Source organism: Callithrix jacchus, chromosome 2, assembly GCF_049354715.1.
Source record: "Callithrix jacchus isolate 240 chromosome 2, calJac240_pri, whole genome shotgun sequence".
Lineage (NCBI taxonomy): Eukaryota > Metazoa > Chordata > Mammalia > Primates > Cebidae > Callithrix > Callithrix jacchus.
The window spans coordinates 130,278,004-130,299,464 of record NC_133503.1 but is presented as its reverse complement, the minus strand read 5'-3'; the positions used below and the strand labels follow the sequence as shown (position 1 = coordinate 130,299,464).

The 21,461-nt window shown below is 39.8% G+C and overlaps 1 protein-coding gene and 1 pseudogene across 8 annotated transcripts in view; one reads left to right on the top strand and one right to left on the bottom strand.

The window, feature by feature from the left end:
* Positions 1 to 21,461, top strand: part of MSH3 (mutS homolog 3) — a 244,522-nt gene that overhangs the window by 42,661 nt on the left and 180,400 nt on the right. The window lies entirely within an intron of this gene.
* LOC118151486 (interferon-induced transmembrane protein 3 pseudogene) lies at positions 9,437 to 10,026 on the bottom strand (annotated as a pseudogene). The gene has a single exon (XR_013532262.1). The product of XR_013532262.1 is annotated as an interferon-induced transmembrane protein 3 pseudogene (transcript).

The following is a 21,461-nucleotide window of genomic DNA, read 5'->3' as shown; positions in this document are numbered from 1 at the left end:
AACACTGGTAAGTAGTTTCTTGTGTCTCAGACTAAGTACTCCATTTTTTTCTTATGGAGGTAATAACAGCAGTTTTTGTCAGTTACTGGTTAATAACATTTTATTAATATTGAAGACTTAATATAAGGCAAAAAGAATGGCTTGGAATTGTAGAATATCTATCTTAAAATATTAGGGTTTTTGGTATTCTTAACTTCTACCACAAGAGGTCTCCAAAGGATTTTGTATTCTTTGAATTACTATTTAATGGTTACTAAAATCTTCACATTTCTTTTATATCTCAAAGTACAGACTTATTTACTTTGTATCATATTGGGACACAGAACAAATATGAGAGATGGTAGTAAACTAAAATTACTTTTCCATAATAATATGCTATCAACTTTTCTTAGGTTATGTATTTTTATCTATGTAAAGTATGTTTGTAAGATTTCAGCCTGGGTCTTAGTGAATCAATCTTACTATCTTGTTATACTTTCTTTTGTTGTAAAAATGTAGAGAAAGAAACAAATGGAAAGCTATAGTTTTGAGCCCTTTATCAACTGCAGTTAAGGTTGCTTTAGGTTAGAAATGTTGTTTGTTTATAGAAATGGTTGAGAGGAAAGCTTTAGAAAGCAATAAATAAATAAATACTATTATTATTTACTAGTTCTCAAGGAAACTGACTTTTGTGGCAAATCAGGTAAACATCACAAATCATACTCAGTTTTGTGTTCAGAGAAATGAGAGCTTTCTCAGCACTGGCATAGTCAAGGAAGGCTGTATGGAGGAGGTGGGCTTGGCTGGTACATTTGCAGGATAGGAGACTTTGAGTTGGTAATGGGGAGGTAGGAAGGGTATGTGTGTGTGTATGGAAATGATATGAGGTCTGAGGCACACAGGCTGGAAATATTAGAGAAGTATGAAGACAGAAGGGAGGTTTCTCTGATTAGAGAAAGCTTTCATGTTGAGAATTGAGAAAGAAAGGGTGAAGCCTATGAAATCCAGCAAACTGGTATGGACTCCCAATAAGGTTTCTGGGAAAAGGAATGACATGATAGAAAGGAAGAGGTGAATGTACTGTCTAGATGGAACAGTTGAATTTTAAAAATAAACATTTCCCCAAAGGAAAAAATGGATACAGAGAAAAGAATTAGATCAAGGAGATTAGAAAGTGTCCATAGTTGGGAATAGGAGCAAGAATAGAAATAGAAAGGGAGGAATTAAAGAGCTAGGTGGGGAACTAGGACAAGGTAGGGATGTGTAGTTGTAATTTATCTGTTGCACATGATATAACCAATGGTGTGAGTTAATTTTTTACATTATTGACTCTTACAATTTACTGAAACTGTATGACATTAGGAAAGATATTTAGTTAAAAACTAGCCTTAGCTCATTGATATCATTCAAAAAAGATATCAGTGGAAGAATGTACTGTGGTGCCACAGTGACTTTAGCTTTCTGACCTTTGAAATAAATGCTTGAACACATAAGTGCTTCCTCAAAGACAGATGTGTATACTGTACTTCCTCAAAGACAGATGTGTATACTGTAGATTTAAAGAAAACATTGAAATCTTAATGTTGGGGAAGAAGTGTAACCTCTCCTGTGTTTACTTTCAATGTTAGAAATACATTATTTATTATGTCTTTTTGGCCACAGAGAGCCTTACATCATCTGAGGTTTAACCAAAACTGTTATTTAACATGATTCTTTATGTGGAAGCTTAATACTACCTGGATGTCATTTTTGGTGACATATATTTGAAATTACCATAGTAGGATTTTAATTTTGTGTTCATTTTTTATTAAATTAATGTCTATAGTAGAAATTACTTATTACTTTGTGTTATTGTACTTTGACTTTCAAGTTTTTAATGGAAAATATTTAGCAGAGTTTTGCTTCCAAAATGAAATGATAACTGTGAGACTATCATTATCAGGGGAATTGTTACACAAATTAGGTATCTGTGTTATGGCTGAAGTCCAACTTCTTTCTAATGTCAGTTGCATTAACATTAGTTTAAAAGTTTTCAATTTTTTTTTAAGAATGAGAGTAAAAGACCCAACAACAGATCTTATTCATTCATTTGGTTAAGAGGAAGTGTTTCACACATACGAAATGTTATTAAATGGTCAGTACTTGATGATACCAGTTTTGTGATTGCAATGTTCCAATTTGTTCTGTCAGAGTTTAATAAGCTCAGTTCTGTGGGCTCATATGAAGTCATAATTCTTAGGTATTAAGAGCCAAGTAAATATGGAGTGCCATTCCAAACACTAGATAAGATGCAGATATGAATAACATAGTCCCTAAATTAGGTGGGAAGGTGGGGCTGGGTAGAAAGAGGGCATTCCAGGAAGTGTGGTCACAGGATGGGATAAGGGAATTGGGACATCAAGTTGACTGGAGTGTTAGCAATATATGGGTCAAGAGTAGCCTGCAACAGAATCCAGTGTAGAAGAGCTGTTCAGTGAGTATTTGCTGAATGATGATGTGTTAGGTCAGAGAGGAAGACTGGAGCCGTTTCACTGAAGATGCTGGGCACTGGTGGGAGGAGCTTCTACTTTATTTAGATGCTTCTCAAACTTGACCTACCAACTTTTTAATTTACTACTTTGTGTTAGAATTTTCTTCTTTAAATTTGTTAATTATTTTAAAAATTACAGAGTTAATATATGTTTGTTGTATAAGTGAGAAGAAAATCTGTTTTAAAGAAAAAAATAATTCTTGCTAACCTCCCCACCCATTTGTCTTAAATTAGTTTTATTACAATGTGACTTAAATATTTATAAACTAGAAACTTAGTGCTCTAGGTTTTATACCTTTTTAAACAGGAAAAAAATCAAAGCAAAATTTGAGATTAAAGTAAATGTATGAAACTAATAAAAGATAAATGAATGATTGTGTGGTGTGAAGGATGATGTTCTGCTGCTAAAAATAAACTGCTCCTCCCAGTTCAAGTGGGCTGCATTCCCAACTGAGGACCACGTTCATTTTTTTTTTTTAATAAGCTTTATTTTTTTTAGAGCAGCTTGAGGTTCACAGCAAAATCAAGAGTAAGATACAGAGAGTAAAGGTACCACAGCATCAGATAGCTCATTGGAGCCTCAAACTCCTGGACTCAGGCGATCATAAGTCAGCCTCCTGAGCAGCATACTACTCAGGCACATGCCTGTAGTCCTAGCTACTCAGGCACGCACCACCATTCCCAGTTAATTTTGTTTGTTTGTTTTGTTTTTGAGACAGAGTTTCACTCTTGTTGCCTAGGCTGGATTGCAATGGCGTGATCTCGGCTCACCGCAACCTCCACCTCCTGGGTTCAAGCGATTCTCCTTCTTCAGCCCCCGGAGGAGCTGAGACTATAGGCATGCGTCACCACACCTGGCTAATTTTGTATTTTTAGTAGAGATGGAGTTTGGCCATGTTGGCCAGGCTGGTCTTGAACTCCTGACCTCAGGTGATCTGCCTGCCTCGGCCTCCCAGAGTGCTAGGTTTACAGGCATGAGCCACTGCGTCTGGCCCTTTTTTTCTTTATGCCTTCTATTTCTTTGCAGAGAATTTTTCCTTGCTTTGACTTTCAATTTTTCCATTTGTTTCTAGCATGTGTGTAATTGCTCTTAAAGCGTTTAGCATGGCTGCTCTGAAAGCTTTGCCAGATAATTCTGACATCTCTGTCATCTTGGTGTTAGCATCTATTGATTTTTTTTTCATGCAGTTGGAGATTTTTCTGTTTCTTGGTATGATGAGTGATTTTTGGTTGGAACCAGTGCTTTTTCGTGTTATGATATGAGAGTCTGGGTCTCATTTAAGCCTTCTGTTCTAGCTGGCCTTCCTTAACACTGCTTCAGCAGGGTAGGGGTGTGCTGCCTCCTTATTGCCAGATGGAGGTAGAAGCCCAGGTTGCTTAGTTTGTGTTGAAACCTGAGGGAGATGGGTGCTTCTTGTTACTACTGGGTGTCTGTAGGAGTTCCAGCTTCCCATGTGGCCTCCACTGCGCCTTCTGTAACACCATCCTGTAAGGAGTGAGAACGGAGTCTCAGTACTGCTTAGTGGATGTGGAAGTCCAGTCTCTGTGGTGTTTCCTTTGACACTATGGGTGTTAAAGCCTCAGTACTGGCCAGCAGTGATGAACCTCTTGTTTGCTACTGTATGGCTGGCTCTGATAAACCCCAGCTAGAGTTTGGAGTGCTTTCTTTCACTGGTGAGAATAGAAATCTGGGGTCCCGTCCTTTGCTAACATGGTGGGACCACAGGATTTTCTCTGGTGCTTGGCTAGAGTAGAGCAGTTATTAGCTGAAAGTTTTCTATCTTGGTAGGCTTCCTCTTTTCTGGGGATCAATCTAGAGAGAACAGGTTTGTTGAGGCTTTTTCATCTGTGCCTGTTGGTCTTTCTGGGTTGTTAACTTCTTCAGCTCCAAGTCTGGGTTTTATGTGACAAAAAGTAAACCTAACGAACTCACCATCATACTGTTCCTCAAATCCCAAGTTCCCTAGCTGGTCGGCTTTCTGCCCACTTTTCAGAGTTGCCTTGTGTTTGTTTGACATGTAATGTGCAGGGAGTGGTACTTGGCAGGAGGAGTGGGGAGCATATCTCCATTCCTTCTTCCCAGAAGCAGTTCTAATCAAGATCTTATTTTAGAGATTGCACTATGTATAAATGAACTTTGCTTCCTTAGTATTAATTTGTTCTAATTAAAACAAAATTAGAACTTTGATTATATTGATAATGCCAATGTGCAAATTTTAACTGCAGTAGTATTGAATTTTGCACATGGGTGAATCTGATTAAGAGAAAAAGAAAATTCTCTTCATATTTTTTATAATTTAAAAACTGCTTTTAATATTTTGAATGCTGCTTACAGCTTAAGCATGTTACTATATTTTCAAAAACACAACCAGAGAGGAAAATTCTGTCCTTTTTCTTGGCAAATTAACAATCTAAACATGCAAAAGTTTATAGGAAAATTTTGCCAGCTCTGCATCAGAATGCTGTCATGACAGTTAGTTCATATTTCCTTCTTATGAAGCTTAGCCTTTCTTGTTTATCACCCGCAAAAAAGCATCAAAGTTAGACATTTAAAACATATGAGAGAACCTCAATACCAAGTGGATTCAGAGAGCCCAGAGGTCGGAAATCATGTGCAGAGCCTTATGTTGACAGAAGAATGGCCCTGCCATAAAGAAAGATGCCTGAGTCCTATAAGGTATTGGCTAGAGCCAAGTTACAACTGGTTTACTTACCTGATAGAATTTTAAGTGGTTCACAAATAACATTTTTTACCTTCATAGTTAAATATTTACTTAAGGTATATTAAAAACATATAATCAGTGAATGAAACCTGTGATTTCATAAATTTTTATTGTAAAGAAAGATTCTTACGTTGGTCTTTGAGTTAAACATGTGAGTTAATTTAGCAAGAACTATCAGGTCATAGTAGTGATACCCTTACAAATGTGTCAGTATTATTGAAGGTAAAGGGGGAATGATAGAAGTTAAAGAAACATGTTGGAGCAATTGTAAAGGCAATATGGTACATTACCTGCCTCTTGTCATTTAGATTGTGTAAGCTAAACCTAGTATAAATGGGACCATTGTTTGAATGAAAAAAAAAATTCAAACTTGAGGTGTAGAGAAATGTAGATTAATTTGAAGCCCAGAAGGGACATTTAAGTTCCCACAAGATTGATTACTCCATTTTTTTTTTGTAGTAGCTCACCTTTCTAAGGTATTTTATTCTGCTGTCAAGTTAATTTTGTTAAATTAGATAGCAGGAAATTCTAATTGATTCTTCTTTTATATCTAAAAAAAATCGATGTTCTTTATTTATTTTTGAGACAGGGTCTCACTCTTGCTTAAGCTGGAATACAGTGACGCAATCATAGCTCACTGTAGCCTTGATCTCCCAGATCCAAGCAATCCTCTCACCTCAGCCTCCTGAATAGCTGGGGCTACAGGTGTGTGAAAACACACCCAGCTAATTTTTTTTTTTCAGAGATGAGGGCTCTCTGTGTCACCTATACTTGTTTCAGACTCCTGGACTCAAGCAATCCACCTGCCTTGGCCTCCCCAAAATATTGGAATTACAGGTGTGAGCCATTGCGCCTGGCCAAAATCAGCATTTTGATGGATGTTTCCTGTAGACTCTCAACTCGCTGATATGTCTTCTGAGTTGAACATTATTATATACAGTCATTCGTTTATTCATTCTTAAACACATTTATTGAGTGGCTGCTGTCTGCCAGCTTTGTTACTAGGTGGCAAAGATACAGAAATGCATAAGATCCCTCCTTGCCAAGTTCTTAAAATCTAGAGCAGAGGTCATCATGGAAATAAACAATTGTAATGAAAGTGCTGGTTGAAAATATCTGGGAGTTACTGGCAGCACTTGAGCATCGTGTCAGTTTGCTGGAGGGATATGTTAGAATTGAGACTGGAAGAATGACAGTTGGAGGTATGAGAGAGCGTGCTTTTCTTAAGAAGCAGTAACTAGTTTGTTTGGGTTACTCTCCCAGGGCGAGCATGGCAGCCTGAGGCAGGACAGCCATGTGGTTTGGAGAGAGAGGGTGTGTAAAGTGACAGAGAATCAAGAGTAAAACAGTGGAGTTCAGGTGCGGTGGATCATGCCTATAATCCCAGCACTTTGGGAGGCCGAGGCAGGTGGATCACGAGGTCAGGAGTTTAAGACCAGTCTGGCCAATATAGTGAAACACATCTCTACTAAAAATACAAAAAAATTAGCGGGGCATGGTGGTGGGCACCTGTCATCCCAGCTACTCCAGAGGCTGGGGCAGAGAATCTCTTGGACCCGGGAGGCGGAGGTTGCAGTGAGCCAAGATTGCGCTACTGCACTCCCGAGTGGACAACAGAGCGAGATTCCATCTCAAAAGAAAACGAAAAAGAAAAAAAAGTGAAACAGTGAAGAGAGAAAGTGGTATTACATGGTCCTGGAGAGTTTCCTGTGACAGAGACTGAGCTGAGATGGCTGGTGATGGGAACTGTAGCCTAGTGACCCTTTGTGTACCCAGCATATATCAAAGTAGTTCACATATAATAGGTACTTAATAAATGCTTGATAAATGAATGATTAAATAAGTGATGTTTAGAATAAAGAGAATAATGGGTATCTCTTATTTGTTTTTCTTAAGGAAAGTAATTTGGGTTTTGTAAATATAGAAGGGTTGTTATGAGGCCAGGCATGGTGGCTCACATCTGTAATCCCAGCCCTATGGGAGGCCAAGGTGGGTGGATCACTTGAGGTCAGGAGTTTGAGGCCAGACTAGCCAACATGGTGAAACCCTACCTCTACTAAAAATGCAAAAATTAGCCAGGCGTGGTGTCAGTACCTATAATTCCAGCTACTCAGGAGGCTGAGGCAGGAGAATTGCTTGAACCTGGGAGGTGGAGGTTGCAGTGATTCAAGATTGCACCACTGCATTCCAGCCTGGGTGACAGAGAGTGACACTGTCTCATTAAAAAAAAGAAGAAGTAGGGTTGTTGTAGTAGCTGGAAATCTATACATTAACATATATGATGATCAGGGTCTATTTACATGATACAGATATAGCCAATTCATTTACTTCTCTTGGAAAGATCATATTATTGTCCTGTCATTTTTTCCTCATTGTTTTTATTTCTTTAAAAAAATTTTAAATATCACTTTAAATTAGTTGAAGCATCCTGACATTTCCATAGATATTCCTTTACAGTAAATATTAATGGGATCTACATGGCTAAGTTACTATTTTACAGATTGATTGATGATAACTAGGCCCCAGCCTTCCTTCTGGCTCTTGAAACCTTTTCTGTTGTGTTGTTCACAGGAAATCTTTTTTTTCTTTATATTTTATCTTCCTTATTTTCTTCATTTCTCTTTTTCAGAGTAGAAGATAAATATAAAGTTGACTACTTTGTTATTCTACTTGATTATGTTTGTTAGACAATAGTTCCACTTAACTATTTAGATAATGTAGAATTAGAAGATAAATTGTGGGCTGGGCAGGGTGGCTCATGCCTGTAATCCCAGCACTTTGGGAGGCTGAGGAGGGTGGATCACTTGAGGTCAGGATTTCGAGACCAGCCTGGCCAACATGGTGAAACCTCGTCTCTACTGAAAATACAAAAAATTAGCTGGGCATGGTGGTGCAAGCCTGTAATCTCAGCTACTCCTGAGGCTGAGGCAGGAGAATTGCTTGAACCTGTGAAGCAGAGGTTGCAGTGAGCCAAGATCTCCCCACTGCACTTCAGTCTGGGCGACAGAGCAAATTAACTGTGGTAGTAGAGGTGGTAATGACTAAATAGCAGAAATAAATCTCATATGCTATAGGAAAATGTTTGCCTCTGAGAAACATTTAAAGAGGAAGTGTTATTAGTGTTTAAGAATCTTTTAAAAATTTCATTTTAAAAATTACGTTAATATCTTCCCTCGTGGTAATGCCATTGTATTTTCAATCGTTTTTTTTTTAGTACTGATACTTTTTATATATCTAGCTAGCACTTTTAATGGATGTGCTTAACTCATGAAAATCCAATAAGTTAATAGGTGATAGTTATTTTATAAGAACATTTGCCATGGGTTTATTTAAAGAATGAGAGCTTCTTTGTGCATTTTCATCAAGTGTATTCTCCTCAGGAATATATCTACTTAAAAGAAAAAATGGGGTGTATTTGCATTAAGTTTATTGAGAGTTGAATGGGAAGAAACAGCATTCAGGAGTGTGGAGGAAAGATCTTCCTGATTATTAGGGAGACTCCTAAAGTGGGGCCAGACTGCTTGAACAGAAAGTTTGGAAGCAGTTGTGTCAGGTGTGCAGCATTTGTTTTACTAATTTAACTTGATTCTCGTAAATACACCTGTTCATGTGGGTTTGAGGATTTAATTGCATAAGGACTCTAATTTAACTAAGGCATCTTGTCCTCATGGCTTTCCCAGAAGTTTGTGTTGTAAATGTTAATATATTAAAAGTGCTTTTAAATGGTTTATTCTTAGCATCTTAAATCCTACACTATATGTTAAAGTAGTCTTTACTGTTTCAGGTGAAGTCAAAGGGAAATTGTACAAGTTGCGAGGTAGTGGGTGAAGGGAAAGGAAGAAAAAGGAAAGACAGGAGATGAAGGGAAAGATTGAGTCCCACCATGTTCCAGACACATTGTTCATGGCTTCAGTAACCCTGGCACAGCCCTCTGAAGTAAGTGTACTTATCCTTATTTTACAGCGAGGAGGCAGAGATGGTGTGAACCTTTCTTGAAGTTACAGGGTCACTTAGGTAGTAAGTGGCAAAGCCCACTAGAGCCCTAACCCTATTTGATGCGGGTAAGTTCACCTGCTATCATTAAGGTGTAACCTGACAGCATTGTAAAAGACAAAAATCCCCCTGCATTGAACTCCAAATACAGTTACTGTCTGTCCTCAGGATCTCTTTAATTATTTTTTTCTTCTCCTTTTCTCTCTCTCTCTTTTTTTTTTTTCCAGGAACACGTACACTTTATTGAACACAACTGTAGAAAAGTGTGTGAGGGTAAAGGGCTGATACAGGATTGGCTGGGGGCAGGGCGAGGAATGGAAGCTGGAGTACGTGGGAGACAGGTCACAGGCAGAGCCCCTGGCCAGGATGATTCCTCTGGATCTACTGATAGGCTTGCAGAATCAGTATTGGGATGATGATCAGCAGAATGGTCGTGATGATACCCAAAATCAGGGCCCAGATGTTCAGGCACTTGGCGGTGGAGGCGTAGGCCTGGGCCCCGGTCAGGTCACCAACCATCTTCCTGTCCCTAGACTTCACGGAGTAGGCGAACGCTATGAAGCCCAGGCAGCAGGAGTTCATGAAGAGGGTGTTGAACAGGGACCAGACCACGTGGTTGGGCACGGAGGTCTCGCTTCGGATGTGGATCACAGTGGATGTCAGGGGGGCAGGGTTGTGGGGCGCCCCCAGCGCAGCCACCTCATGTTCCTCCTTCAGCATCTCATAGTTCGGGGGACGGCTGGTACTGGCGGGAGTGAAGAAGGTTTGGACCGTGTGGTTCATGGTGTCCAGAGAAGACTCCTCCTTTTCTCTTCATGGTTCAAAGAGAGATCCGTTTTTATCTCTTCCCTTTCAACAAAGCTTCCTTTCACTTTCTACCTGAAGTCAAAAACTTGTGGCTGGCTTAGTTCAGAGCTCTTTTGGACTTACCTCCCAGCCTTTGTGGATTTAGACTTGTTCATTAGTCTTTGTAATGACTTCTTCCTGTCAAACCTCCCTGCTGAAGGGAGATTTCTTACTAATGTCTATTATTTTCCCTGCTTGCTCTGAGATTATTCTCTTATCTCTTGCTTTCAGGCCAGGAATTTCTTCCCCCTCCCAGCTTTTTTTTGTGAATTCTTTTTAACCTCTGGCCCAAGTCTTGATCCCTCAAGCCATAAAAGCCTATGAAGCCCTGGGATGGTTTTTGCTTTCCACCTTCTCTTTCTCTCCTTTCTGAAAAACAAAGAAAGAAACAAAAAAACCTTCTGATACTCAATTTTGTATCTATCGATAATCAATATACATCAATATAAAATTATATATCTATATATAATTTGACTTAATATTCACAATACTGAGTTTTTCCAGGTTTTTGTGGAAGCTCCCCACTGCAGTCCTAGGATTCTTTCCCTCAGTGCCATTGTGAACTCTCCCTTATTTTGCACCTTCAGCTCTATCCATTTATCTTCTTGTCCTGGCTGAGCTGGGCTCTGTACCTCATGGGAGTGAAAATGAATCCCGAACACACCATGTGGTGGGTGCGCTGGATTGTCCCTGACCTTAATGTGAAGGCAGGTTGAGAGAAGAATGTATGATGAGTGGGCCTGCTTGCCTCCCTGATGGCCACCACTTGCCTCCCTGCTTGCCTCCCTGATGGCCACCTGGTGGGAACCACTGGGAACAGAGGAGTGCTAGGTATCACATGTCATATTTAAGATAGTGTCCAGCCATGACATTTCAAGTGCTCATTAACTGTGTGAGGTTAGTAGCTACTATATTAGGCAATGTACTTTTATAGACAGTAGCTCAGTGCATACAAGAGATGGGCCTAAAAAGACATGTAATACTTAACTAGACAGATTTTGGGAAAATACATTCCACAATGAAAGCAAAGTTTAAAAAAGGTGAAATAACTTACTAAAAAAAAAATGAAAAACGCTGGCTGGGTGTGGTGACTTACACTATAATCCCAGCACTTGGTAGACTGAGGAGGGTGAATCGCCTGTGCTCAGGAGTTTGAGAACAGCCTGGGCATCAAGACAAAACGCTGTCTTTGGTAAAAATACAAAAATTAGCTGGGCATGGTGACGAGCACCTGTAATCCCAGCTACTCAGAAGGCTGAGGCAGGAGAATCACTTGAACTCGGAAGGTGGAGGTTGCACTGAGCCGAGATCATGCCATTGCACTCCAGACTGGGCAACACAGCAAGATTCTGTCTCAAAAAAACCAAACAACAAGAAAACAAAAATAAAAACACCTAATGAAGTTCTTATTGTGTACCTGGTACATTCTACCATTACTGAAATTAACTGATACCATCTTCACAACAATCCTTTGAGGTGATTACTATTATTATTTAATATGTCCATAAAATAATAAGTGACAGGTTTAGGAATGTATAATTTGAATTCTCAGGTGTGCTAGGCTGTGCTGATCTCTCTGGAGTGATTATGGTGCTTTTTGCCTGGTAAGCCCATCCTTACATTTGAATTGTGGTTCGGACTGAAATATTGGGCAGTTGAGGAAGTACTTTTTTTAAGTGTGAGCAATTTCTAGTTGCTAACTTAGGGTATCATTTATGTATGAATTACCTTACAGGTAAGTATACTTTACAGTCTTTTATGTAACTCTTAACTATCAACCCCCAGATATCACAAAGTTTACTTGTGGGTGATTAACTTGAGTAAGACAAGAGATTGCCCACCCATACAGAATTTCTATTGCTTCTGCCTTCCAGAGAACAGTGGGAGCAGCCTGGCCTTCAGGTTGATTGTCAGATTCTGCCTCCCTCCCACCTACTTATTCCTACAGAGAGACACATTGCTTAGCCTCCTGTCACAGTCTGTCATTTTCCTTGGGCTGCAGAGCAAAGGGCTTCCTCAGGTTAATTCTGAAGTCCTTTGTATGCTAAATAAAGTATGTGCTTGCAGAAGGAGAGAAGCTTCCATCTTACTTCTTGCTTACGTATTTCCTTCTACTTTATCTTTCCTTCTGTGATAACAATGCACAGATTTTACTTCAGGAATGTGTGTTTTGTTCACTCCTGCCATTATCCTATAAACTTTAAATAGTACCTTTGTCATCGTGCTGATGTGCTCTCCAAACATATAAAGAATTGTTTTTTTTTCCATTGCTTTGTTGACTGGATGGAAACACTAGTATAACACTAAATCCAAGTGCAGAAAGTGGGCAGCCTGATTTTGTTCATAATCTCAGGGGAATCTTATAATGGACTAGGAAGCATGTGTCTGTGGTTTCTGCACAGGGCATGTTCTGTGGTGCCCTGCCAGCTGTAGCATGTCCTGTGAGATCTGGCCTGCAGCCCACAAAGATGGGCTTATGGAAGAATCTTTAAAAGTCCTGCCCTTTGACACTCCTTCTGCTGAAGTACCCTTATCTCGGGGTGCTCCCTGATTTTCTCTTCTGTGCCACAACCTGCACTGGGTCTATCAGCGCTGCCATGGCTGTGGGTCACTGAGGGTGACTGTGTGGGTCTTGTGGGCTCAGCCTGCCCTTCCCAGGTCCTACAAGGTCCTCCTTACAGTCCATTCCCTGCTCAGTCACCAAAGAATGAGTTTTTTGAAAGTACAATTCCGGAGTTAAATACTGGCTAAGTGTGGAAAACAATGCTGGCATTCAGTAGTCACCCCCACCAGGTGTCTGGAGCCATGGTGATATGAAGTGTTTATGGGTTTCTTTGTTCTGACATCTAAAGTGGAAAACATTTGCTTTTTGAGGTTGGTACTGCTTGCCTTCCAGGTGCTTACTGAGTGAAGCTTCATCTTCCAGATTTCTCTTTGTGGCTTAGGGTGTCTGTATGATTTTCCTGCTTTTGTTCTCAGAGGCACTAGGCCATGCAGATCTCTTTGTAGTGATTACGGTGCTTTTTGCCTGGGAAGCCCATCCTTATGTGTAAAAATCAGGATTTAGACATGAGACAAATAAGGTGGTGATGATTTTGTTTTACAGAGAGAATTTTACTTGTAAACTTTTAGATCTTTTCAAATTCCAATTTGATTTGATGCATTTAAAGAACAAGTTATGTAAAAACATTAAAATGACCCATTTTACAGAAGTTTGGTTCGCAAGCCTGTTGTTTGTGTAAAATAACATACCTCAGGCCCTGAGTGTGATGCCCTTCCTCTAGTTTTGTCCCTTGTCCCTTACTCTGGGCTTCTAGCTACACCAGACTAATTGCCATGCTCTCAACACTGCACAGTGAGAGCACAGCATAATGGTCTGGGTACAGTCGGGGGCCAGATAGCCTGTGTTTGGACTCTTATTTTCCTCACTACCTGTGAATCTTAACCTCTCCATGGCTCAGTTTCCCCATTCAAAAACAAGTATATAATGATAGAATGTTTATAAAGTAGCAAGCGTTAAAGGAGTTAATACAGTGCCTAAAACATAGTGCTTGTTAAATATTAGCTCTTGTTATTCATTCATCATTTATTTTTCTACCATTCTTAAGCTACTCTCACATTGTGCAATGTGTTTTTGTCACATCTGTCTTTTCTTTTCTTTTTTTTTTTTTGAGACGGAGTTTCACTCTTGTTACACAGGCTGGAGTGCAATGGCGCGATCTCGGCTCACCGCAACCTCCGCCTCTTGGGTTCAGGCAATTCTCCTGCCTCAGACTCCTGAGTAGCTGGGATTATAGGCACGCGCCACCATGCCCAGCTAATTTTTTGTATTTTTAGTAGAGATGGGGTTTCACCATGTTGACCAGGATGGTCTCGATCTCTTGACCTCGTGATCCACCCGCCTCGGCCTCCCAAAGTGCTGGGATTACAGGCTTGAGCCACCGTGCCTGGCCACATCTGTCTTTTCAAATATTCTGTATACTAACAGTCTTATTGCTTTCATAAACCTGCCCTACAGTTTCCAGCTGAGGTTCTAATCTTAGCTGTACATTGGGATTACCTGTGGATATTAAAAAATGCCGATGCTTGGGTTTTTGCCCTCTGCTAGAGCCACTTGTAGCTGCTTGTAAGAATTGACTGTTACAGTTCCAGGACTTTGTACCAGACGGTGAAAGCATCGGTAACTTGAAGTCAACCATGGTGGAAATATTTACACTTGTAATTGGCAAACACTACCACAGCTCTCTCCTCAATCTCTTTGATGTTCTAGTGGTTTGTTTATAAGCCTGTTTCTCTCAATAGCTGTTGACCATTTTAGTGGAATGTATTAGTTTGCCAAGGCTGCTGTAACAAAGTACCACCAACTGAGGGCTTAAGCAACTGAAATTCATTGTTTCATAGTTCTGGAGGATCGAAGTAAAAAAATGAAGGTATCAACAGTGTTGGCTCCTTCTTGAGGACTGTCAAGGAAGGGTCTGTTCCAGGCCTCTCCCTGACTTGTAGATGGCCACCTTCTTCTTATGTCTCTTCATATCACCTTCCCTCCATGCATGTCTCTATGTCTGTGTTTTCCCTTTTTATATGGACACTGGTCATATTGGATTAGGGCCTACCCTGATGGCTTCACTTTAACTTGTTTACCTTTGTAAAGATCCTGTCTTCAAATAAAGTCACATTCTATATTGGGGGTGTGGGCTTCCACATTTGAATGTTATGGGGACACAATTCAACTCAAACATAGGGCAAGGACCTTCTTTTCCACCCCACTCCTCAGTCCATTTGTCCCTGTGGTAGTTGCACAGTAAAGGTTTGTACATACTGAAAATACTCCTCAATGGCAGTTGTTTCTGAAATCACACGTTCTGAAAAGGAAATACCTTTTAGCTAATGTTATTTGTGTATAATTTTTTATTCTTTGTAATGTGAACTCCAGAGTCAGTAGGATTTTAAAAGACTTTTTTTTTTTTGTTTGTTTGTTTTGGAAGCAGCTCCTTCTTGGGAAAATATTAGAGTTAGTATTTCTAGAGGAAAATGTTAGTTTAGAAAGATTGGTTATTTTAGGCTAACGCAGACCTGAGCTTGTTAATGAACTTGTGGACTCAAAAGGTCTATGATCTGAGTGAAATGGTCTTGATTTTATGTCAGTTGCTGAGAAGATGCTTTTAATCATGCATGAAAAAATATTTGTGATGAATTTCCACGGATCTGAAAATGTTTTAACATTGCTAGTCCTCTTCAGAGTTATGTAAGACTGTAGAGTTTACAGAAGATTATGGCCTCTCTTGCTTTTTCTCAAAGGCAAATATGGTGTCAGGTAATTTTGCTGTTATGCTATTGAAAAAATACCTCCTGAGTCACAGGAAGCATAAATTATTTTTTAAAGATTTACCATGTGTTAGGATGATTGTGTCATATATTAAATATATAATGGATGACATTTAGACTGTTATCTTGATGCATGTAAATATGGAATGTACTTTTTGAAGTTAAATAGTTCTCTTCAAAATGAGAGATACTTCTCACCATTGCTTTTTGCTGAGTAAATACCAGAATTAGAATCTTATGCCAAAAATATATTTGGAGTACACATTTGCACAGAAATTTGGTTTTTTTTTCAGACTTTTTAATAAAGAACATTTATGTGTAAATTACATATGGCAAATATAAAAAGTTTTATTTTTAATAAACTTTAATCAGCTGTAATTTATACACAATAAAATTTATACATTTTAAGGGTATGAGTCAATCAATTTTGACAGATACACACATCAGTATAACTACCACCCAAATTCAGATCTAGAACATTTCATCTTCCCAAAATGTTCCCTGTGCCTTTTTGCAGTCGTTTTCTCCCCACCTCCACCTCCCACTCCAAGCAACTACTGATCTGATTCCTGTCACTATAGGATAGTTGTTTAAACTGTTTTAGAATTTTACATAAATGGAGTCAGTACAGTGCATACTTTTTTTGTGTCCAGCTCCTTTTTACTCAGCATAATGTGTATGAATTCATCCATGCTGTTGAGTGTATCAGTAGTTCGTTCCTTTTTATCCCTCAGTTGTATTGTGTCATATGCATATTCCAACATTTGTTTATTTGTTTACTTGCTGAACATTTGAGTTTCTAGCTTTTGGCTATTTTCATTAAAGTTACTAACATTTGTGTACTAGTCTTCTCACAGATCTGTGTTTTTATATTTTTATTTTCTTCAAATAATTAGGAGTGGAATTGCCGGATTATGTATATATTAACTATATAAGAAACAGCCAGGCCAGGCACAGTGGCTCACACCTGGAATCCAGTACTTTGGGAGGCCAAGGTGGGAGGACTACTTGAGCCAAGAGGCTTGAGATCAGCCCAGGCAACATAGTGAGACTCTAGCTCTAAAAAAAAAAAAATTAGCCAGATGTGGTGGCACGAACCTGTAGACCTAGCTGCTTAGAAGGCTGAGGTGAAAGGATGGCTTGAGCCCTTGAGGTTGAGGCTGCAGTGAGCCATAATCGTGCCCCCGCACTCCTGCCTGGTTAACAGAACAAGACCCTATCTCAAAAAGCAAAAAGTAACAGCCAAATTGTGTTTTGGAGTAGTTGTTAATTTACCCTCCCAATGCAGTGTGTGAGAGCTGTAGTTGCTCCATATCCTTGCCAACTCTTGGTATTGCCAGTCTTTTAAACTTTAGCTATTATAGTTAGTGTATAGTGTCATGTTTTGTTTTAAATTTGCTTTTTTCTTGACAACTAGTGATGTTTTCATGTGCCTATTGGCTGTTCATTTATAGATTTCTTTTTCCCATTTTAAGACGTGGATTACTTGTATTTTTATAGTTATAAGAATTCTTTTTATGTTTTAAATAAAAATCCTTGTTAGTTATAAGTATTGTGAATATTTACTCCCAGTGTGTGGCTTGCCTTTTAATTTTCCTGGTTTTGACCTTGGAACAGCACAAGGTTTTAATTTGGTGAAGTTAGATGTGTCAGTGTCTTCTTTTATGGTTACCAGTGCTTTTTGTATCTTAAAAAATCGTTGCCTACTCCAACATTATGAAGATTTTCTCATATTTTATTTTAGTTCTATAGTTTTAGCTTTTACTTTTAAGGTATTAAATAGTTGGATTTAACTTTGGGGCATCATGATATGAGGTAGGGATTGAGGTTTATTTGTACATTTACCAGTTATTTCCACACTGTTTTTTAGAAAAGACTTTCATATGAATTGAATTATGTTGGTGCCAACGGTTTAATTTTTTCTTTGTTTTTAATTAAAGTTTATTTATTTTTTTTAGAGACAGGGTCTCATTCTGTTGCCCAGGCTGGAGTGCATTGGTGCGATCATAGCTCTCTGCATCCTTGAACTCCTGGACCCAAGTGATCCTCTCAGCCTCGCAAATCACTGAGGTTCAGATACTTTGTGGAGATGGAGTCTCACTTATGTTGCCCAAGCTGGTCTCAAACTCCTGGCCTTGATCAAAGGTTTTGTTTTGAATTTGACTTTGAAAAATGACCTAGATTTTTATGTTCTTAGAGGTATTTTAGACTTTGACTTTCTAGGATGTTATTTAAAAATGTTTTTAGGGCTCTCCTTTTCTTTCTTTTTTTTTTTTTTTGAGACAGAGTCTCTCTCTGTCACTCAAGCTCAAGTGAGTGTGGTTGCAGGATCTTGGTTCACTGCAATCTCTGCCTCTGGGTTCAAGCAATTTTCCTGCCTCACCCCCCCAAGTAGCTGGGATTATAGGCACCTGCCACCACACTCAGCTGATTTTTGTATTTTTGGTAGAGATGGGGTTTCACTGTGTTGGTGAGGCTGGTCTCAAACTCCTGACCCCAACTGATCCACCCTCCTTGGTGTCCCAAAGTATTGGGTTTACAGGTGTGAGCCATGGCACTGGACCCTCTTTTTCTTTTTTTTCAGAAGTTACTATATTTATCCCATATTAGAAATAAAGAGGGTGGGATGGGAGCTCTAGAAACCTACCATGTCAGCTTCTTCCTAGTAGACACACATTAGCGATATAAAATAGAGAGAGAGAGAGAGTTTGTGTGTGTATGTGTGTGTGTACCATGAGCTAATGGAATTTGTGGAGCATTTGGTAAAGCTCATAAATATTGCACAACTGGTACAATCTTAAGTAATCAATTCTAAAAGTTCTTAATGAAATTTGTTAATTTTTCTTATGTTTAATAATAATAAATAATAAATAAAAGATAAGCCTTTCTGTACTTTTGGTTTTCTCATATTTGAGGACTGTAATTTAAATGATCTTCAGGAACTTCTTTTCTTTCTTCTTGTGAAATGAAATGCTTTTAAAGGCATTTCAGGCATCAGAGGTAGATAAGATGGTATTTTGAGCAGTGGCAGATGTTTCTGAAATCACGCATTAGCAGCTTATCCTGTCCTTTACCTTCCGTTCCCCTGGAGTGAAAAGGTGCTATTAGAGACATAACTTTGTGGCTATGAAAATATTCCTCAATGCTGGTAGCTTTTTGACTTTGTTCTGTCTAACCCAGTTACATCTATTCTAAAGTTCTCCTCCTTTTTCTTTGAGCAGATGACTACTGCTCTCTCTCTCATTCTTAACCAGCAGTAATAATATTGATAATAATAGCAATAGCTAACACTGTATATTAGATACTGTTTTATAAACTTCATGTGTGTTAACTGACTTTATCCTCACAAACACCCTTGTGAGGAAGCTGTTATTATTTTACTGCAGATTTTATAGATGAGGAGACTGAGGATTGGAGATGTTAATTAACCCATCTAGGTTATACAACTACTAAGTGGCAAAACTGGAATTTGATTCAGACTTCCTGGCTCTACAGCACACTATGTCATACAGTCTCAGGAAAAACACACAAGGGGGCAGCTATTCCCTTCCTCCACCACTGCTTGCGACTGCAAAAGGAGTAATATTTTATGGTACAATTAAAATTATTTTGGTTAATATTTCATGAAATTTCTTTTCCTTATAATGCACATTACAGTTTGAATTTCTCTCTGGTGGTAGTTTCTGACAGAGCATCTGTGCTTAAAACAAAGCAGCTTTATTTATAAAGGTATTTCTTTACACACCACGGCCCTGGTGTCCAGCAGAAAGCATGGGTTGTCCTTGCATGTGGTTATTCTTCTGGGAAAGCATCTTAGAGGAGGTGAGCCTTGGCCCACTTGTTAACCAAGAATGTGCGTGCAAGCCTGGGGGTATGGTATGTGTAGGTTGGTAGTAAAAAGACTTGGGATTGTGATGGGCCAAAAGATTAAGAAAGGATGGGGGTTTTGTTTATTTATTTATTTTTATTATACTTTAAGTTCTGGGGTACATGTGCAGATTGTGCAGGATTGTTACATAGGTATACACATGCCATGGTGGTTTGCTGCATCCATCAACCCATCATCCACATTAGGTATTTCTCATAATGTTATCCCTCACCAGTAACCTGACCCCCTGCCATCCCTCCCCTAGCTCCCCTACCCCTCAACAGGGGCCAGTGTGTGATATTCCCCTCCCTGTGTCCATGTGTTCTCATTGTTCAACACCCACTTATGAGTGAGAACATGCGGTGCTTGGTTTTCTGTTCTTGTGTCAGTTTGCTGAGAATGATGGTTTCCAGCTTCATCCATGTCCCTGCAAAGGACATGAACTGAGGATGGGGGTTTTAAAATATTGTTACTAAGGAATTCTGTCCTTAAAAAGATTTCCAGGATCAAGGACGAAGAGCTGGGAGATGATAACCACAGGCAGAAATGAGTGGCTTCTCTCAGTCCTTGACCTCTCTGCCATTCCCTCCCGCTTCAAGTTTTCCCCTTTCCTTTGTTTTCCCAGTTGCACGCTAATCCTCTTAGTGTTTCTAACCTCATTGCAGACAGAAGTACTTTCCTGTCAGGTTTACCAAAACAGATTAGAAATTGTTTGATGGAGTTTTACTTTTATAAAAACAACAAAACTAACCATTACAAAAGAAGGAAAGGTATAATCAAAAGTATAGAAAAAACTAGAAAAAAGTTTTGGAACAACATGAGTTTGCCTAGTACAGACTTCCTGCTTGATGATACCACCTCTAGTCTCTCTCAGCCTTTTAAACAGTCCATCTCCCATGTGCTGGCCTTAGGTACTTCCTTAGCCCCAGGCCTCGTATCTGAGGCCCCATGGAGTTTCTATAAGTGGGGAAATTCTCAATCCTCCCTTGCTCCCAAACAGGCCTCTCCTTTGCAGGTAGGTCCTGCGGTGTTTCTTCACCTCAGACCTCTTTAAGCCTGAAGAAGCCTGGGCCCTAAATCTGCTTTTAGTTTTCAATCCCTTGTGGTAACTTGGCTAAGATCCTTTTGCCTCTGTTGGTAAGGAGGTGTCCTTCAGGCCTCTGGAACCTCTCACAGGTGCTCTGTCTCCCTGTTGGCTCACTCTGAAGAGGACTCCCATCTGACATCTTCAGAGCGAGCCATCGGGGGGACAGAGCACCTGTGAGGGTCTCTGAAGACCCTGTCAAACTGGGTCTTTCTCACCTTGGTTCACTGTTGGCTATGTAGACTTCATTAGGGGCTGCCATCCTTCTAAAATGTGTCTGTTGTCTTCACTGGACAGCAGAAGACCCCTTTATGAAAACACTGTTCCTTCCTTCCTTCCTTCCTTCCTTCCTTCCTTCCTTCCTTCCTTCCTTCCTTCCTTCCTCCCTCCCTCCCTCCCTCCCTCCCTCCCTCCCCTCCCCTCCCCTCCCTCCCTTCCTCCCTCCCCTCCCCTTCCTCCGTCTCATTCTGTTGCCCAGGCTGGAGCACAGTGGTATGATCTCGGCTCACTGCAACCTCCACCTTCTGGGTTCAAGCGATTCTCCTGCCTCAGCCTCCTGAGTGGCTGAGACTTCAGGCCCGCGCCACCATGCCCAGCTAATTTTTGTATTTTTTAGTGGAGATAGGGTTTCACATGTTGGCCAGGCTGGTCTCAATCTCCTGACCTTGCCTCATCTTCCCACAGTGTTGGGATTACAGGCATGAGCCACCGTGCCTGGCCAACACTATACTTTCTAGTGAGTTTTATTGAAAAAATTTTCAGTTGAAAATGAAGCTGTTGGCTCATAAGTGAAAAGCTTGAAGGCAGGCTGGAATTAGGCATGGCTGGAATTGGGCGTGGCTGAATGTAGGGGCTCTGTTCTTTGGCTGCCTTGTGGTGTTCCGCAAGGTGGCGGGATGCTCCAGTGTTGTGTCCTGACTCAGCCTCCAGGGAACCAATCCTGGGAAGTACAGCAGCATCTCCTCCTGGGAGCTCCTGTGTAAATCCCGTATTTCATTTTTTTCTCTTCTCTTTTTTTTAATATGTCATTTTATTTTTGAATAAGTTGTATATTTTAGTAATTCAAAAAACAAAAGAATTTTTTTTTTTTGAGATGGATTCTTACTCTGTCAC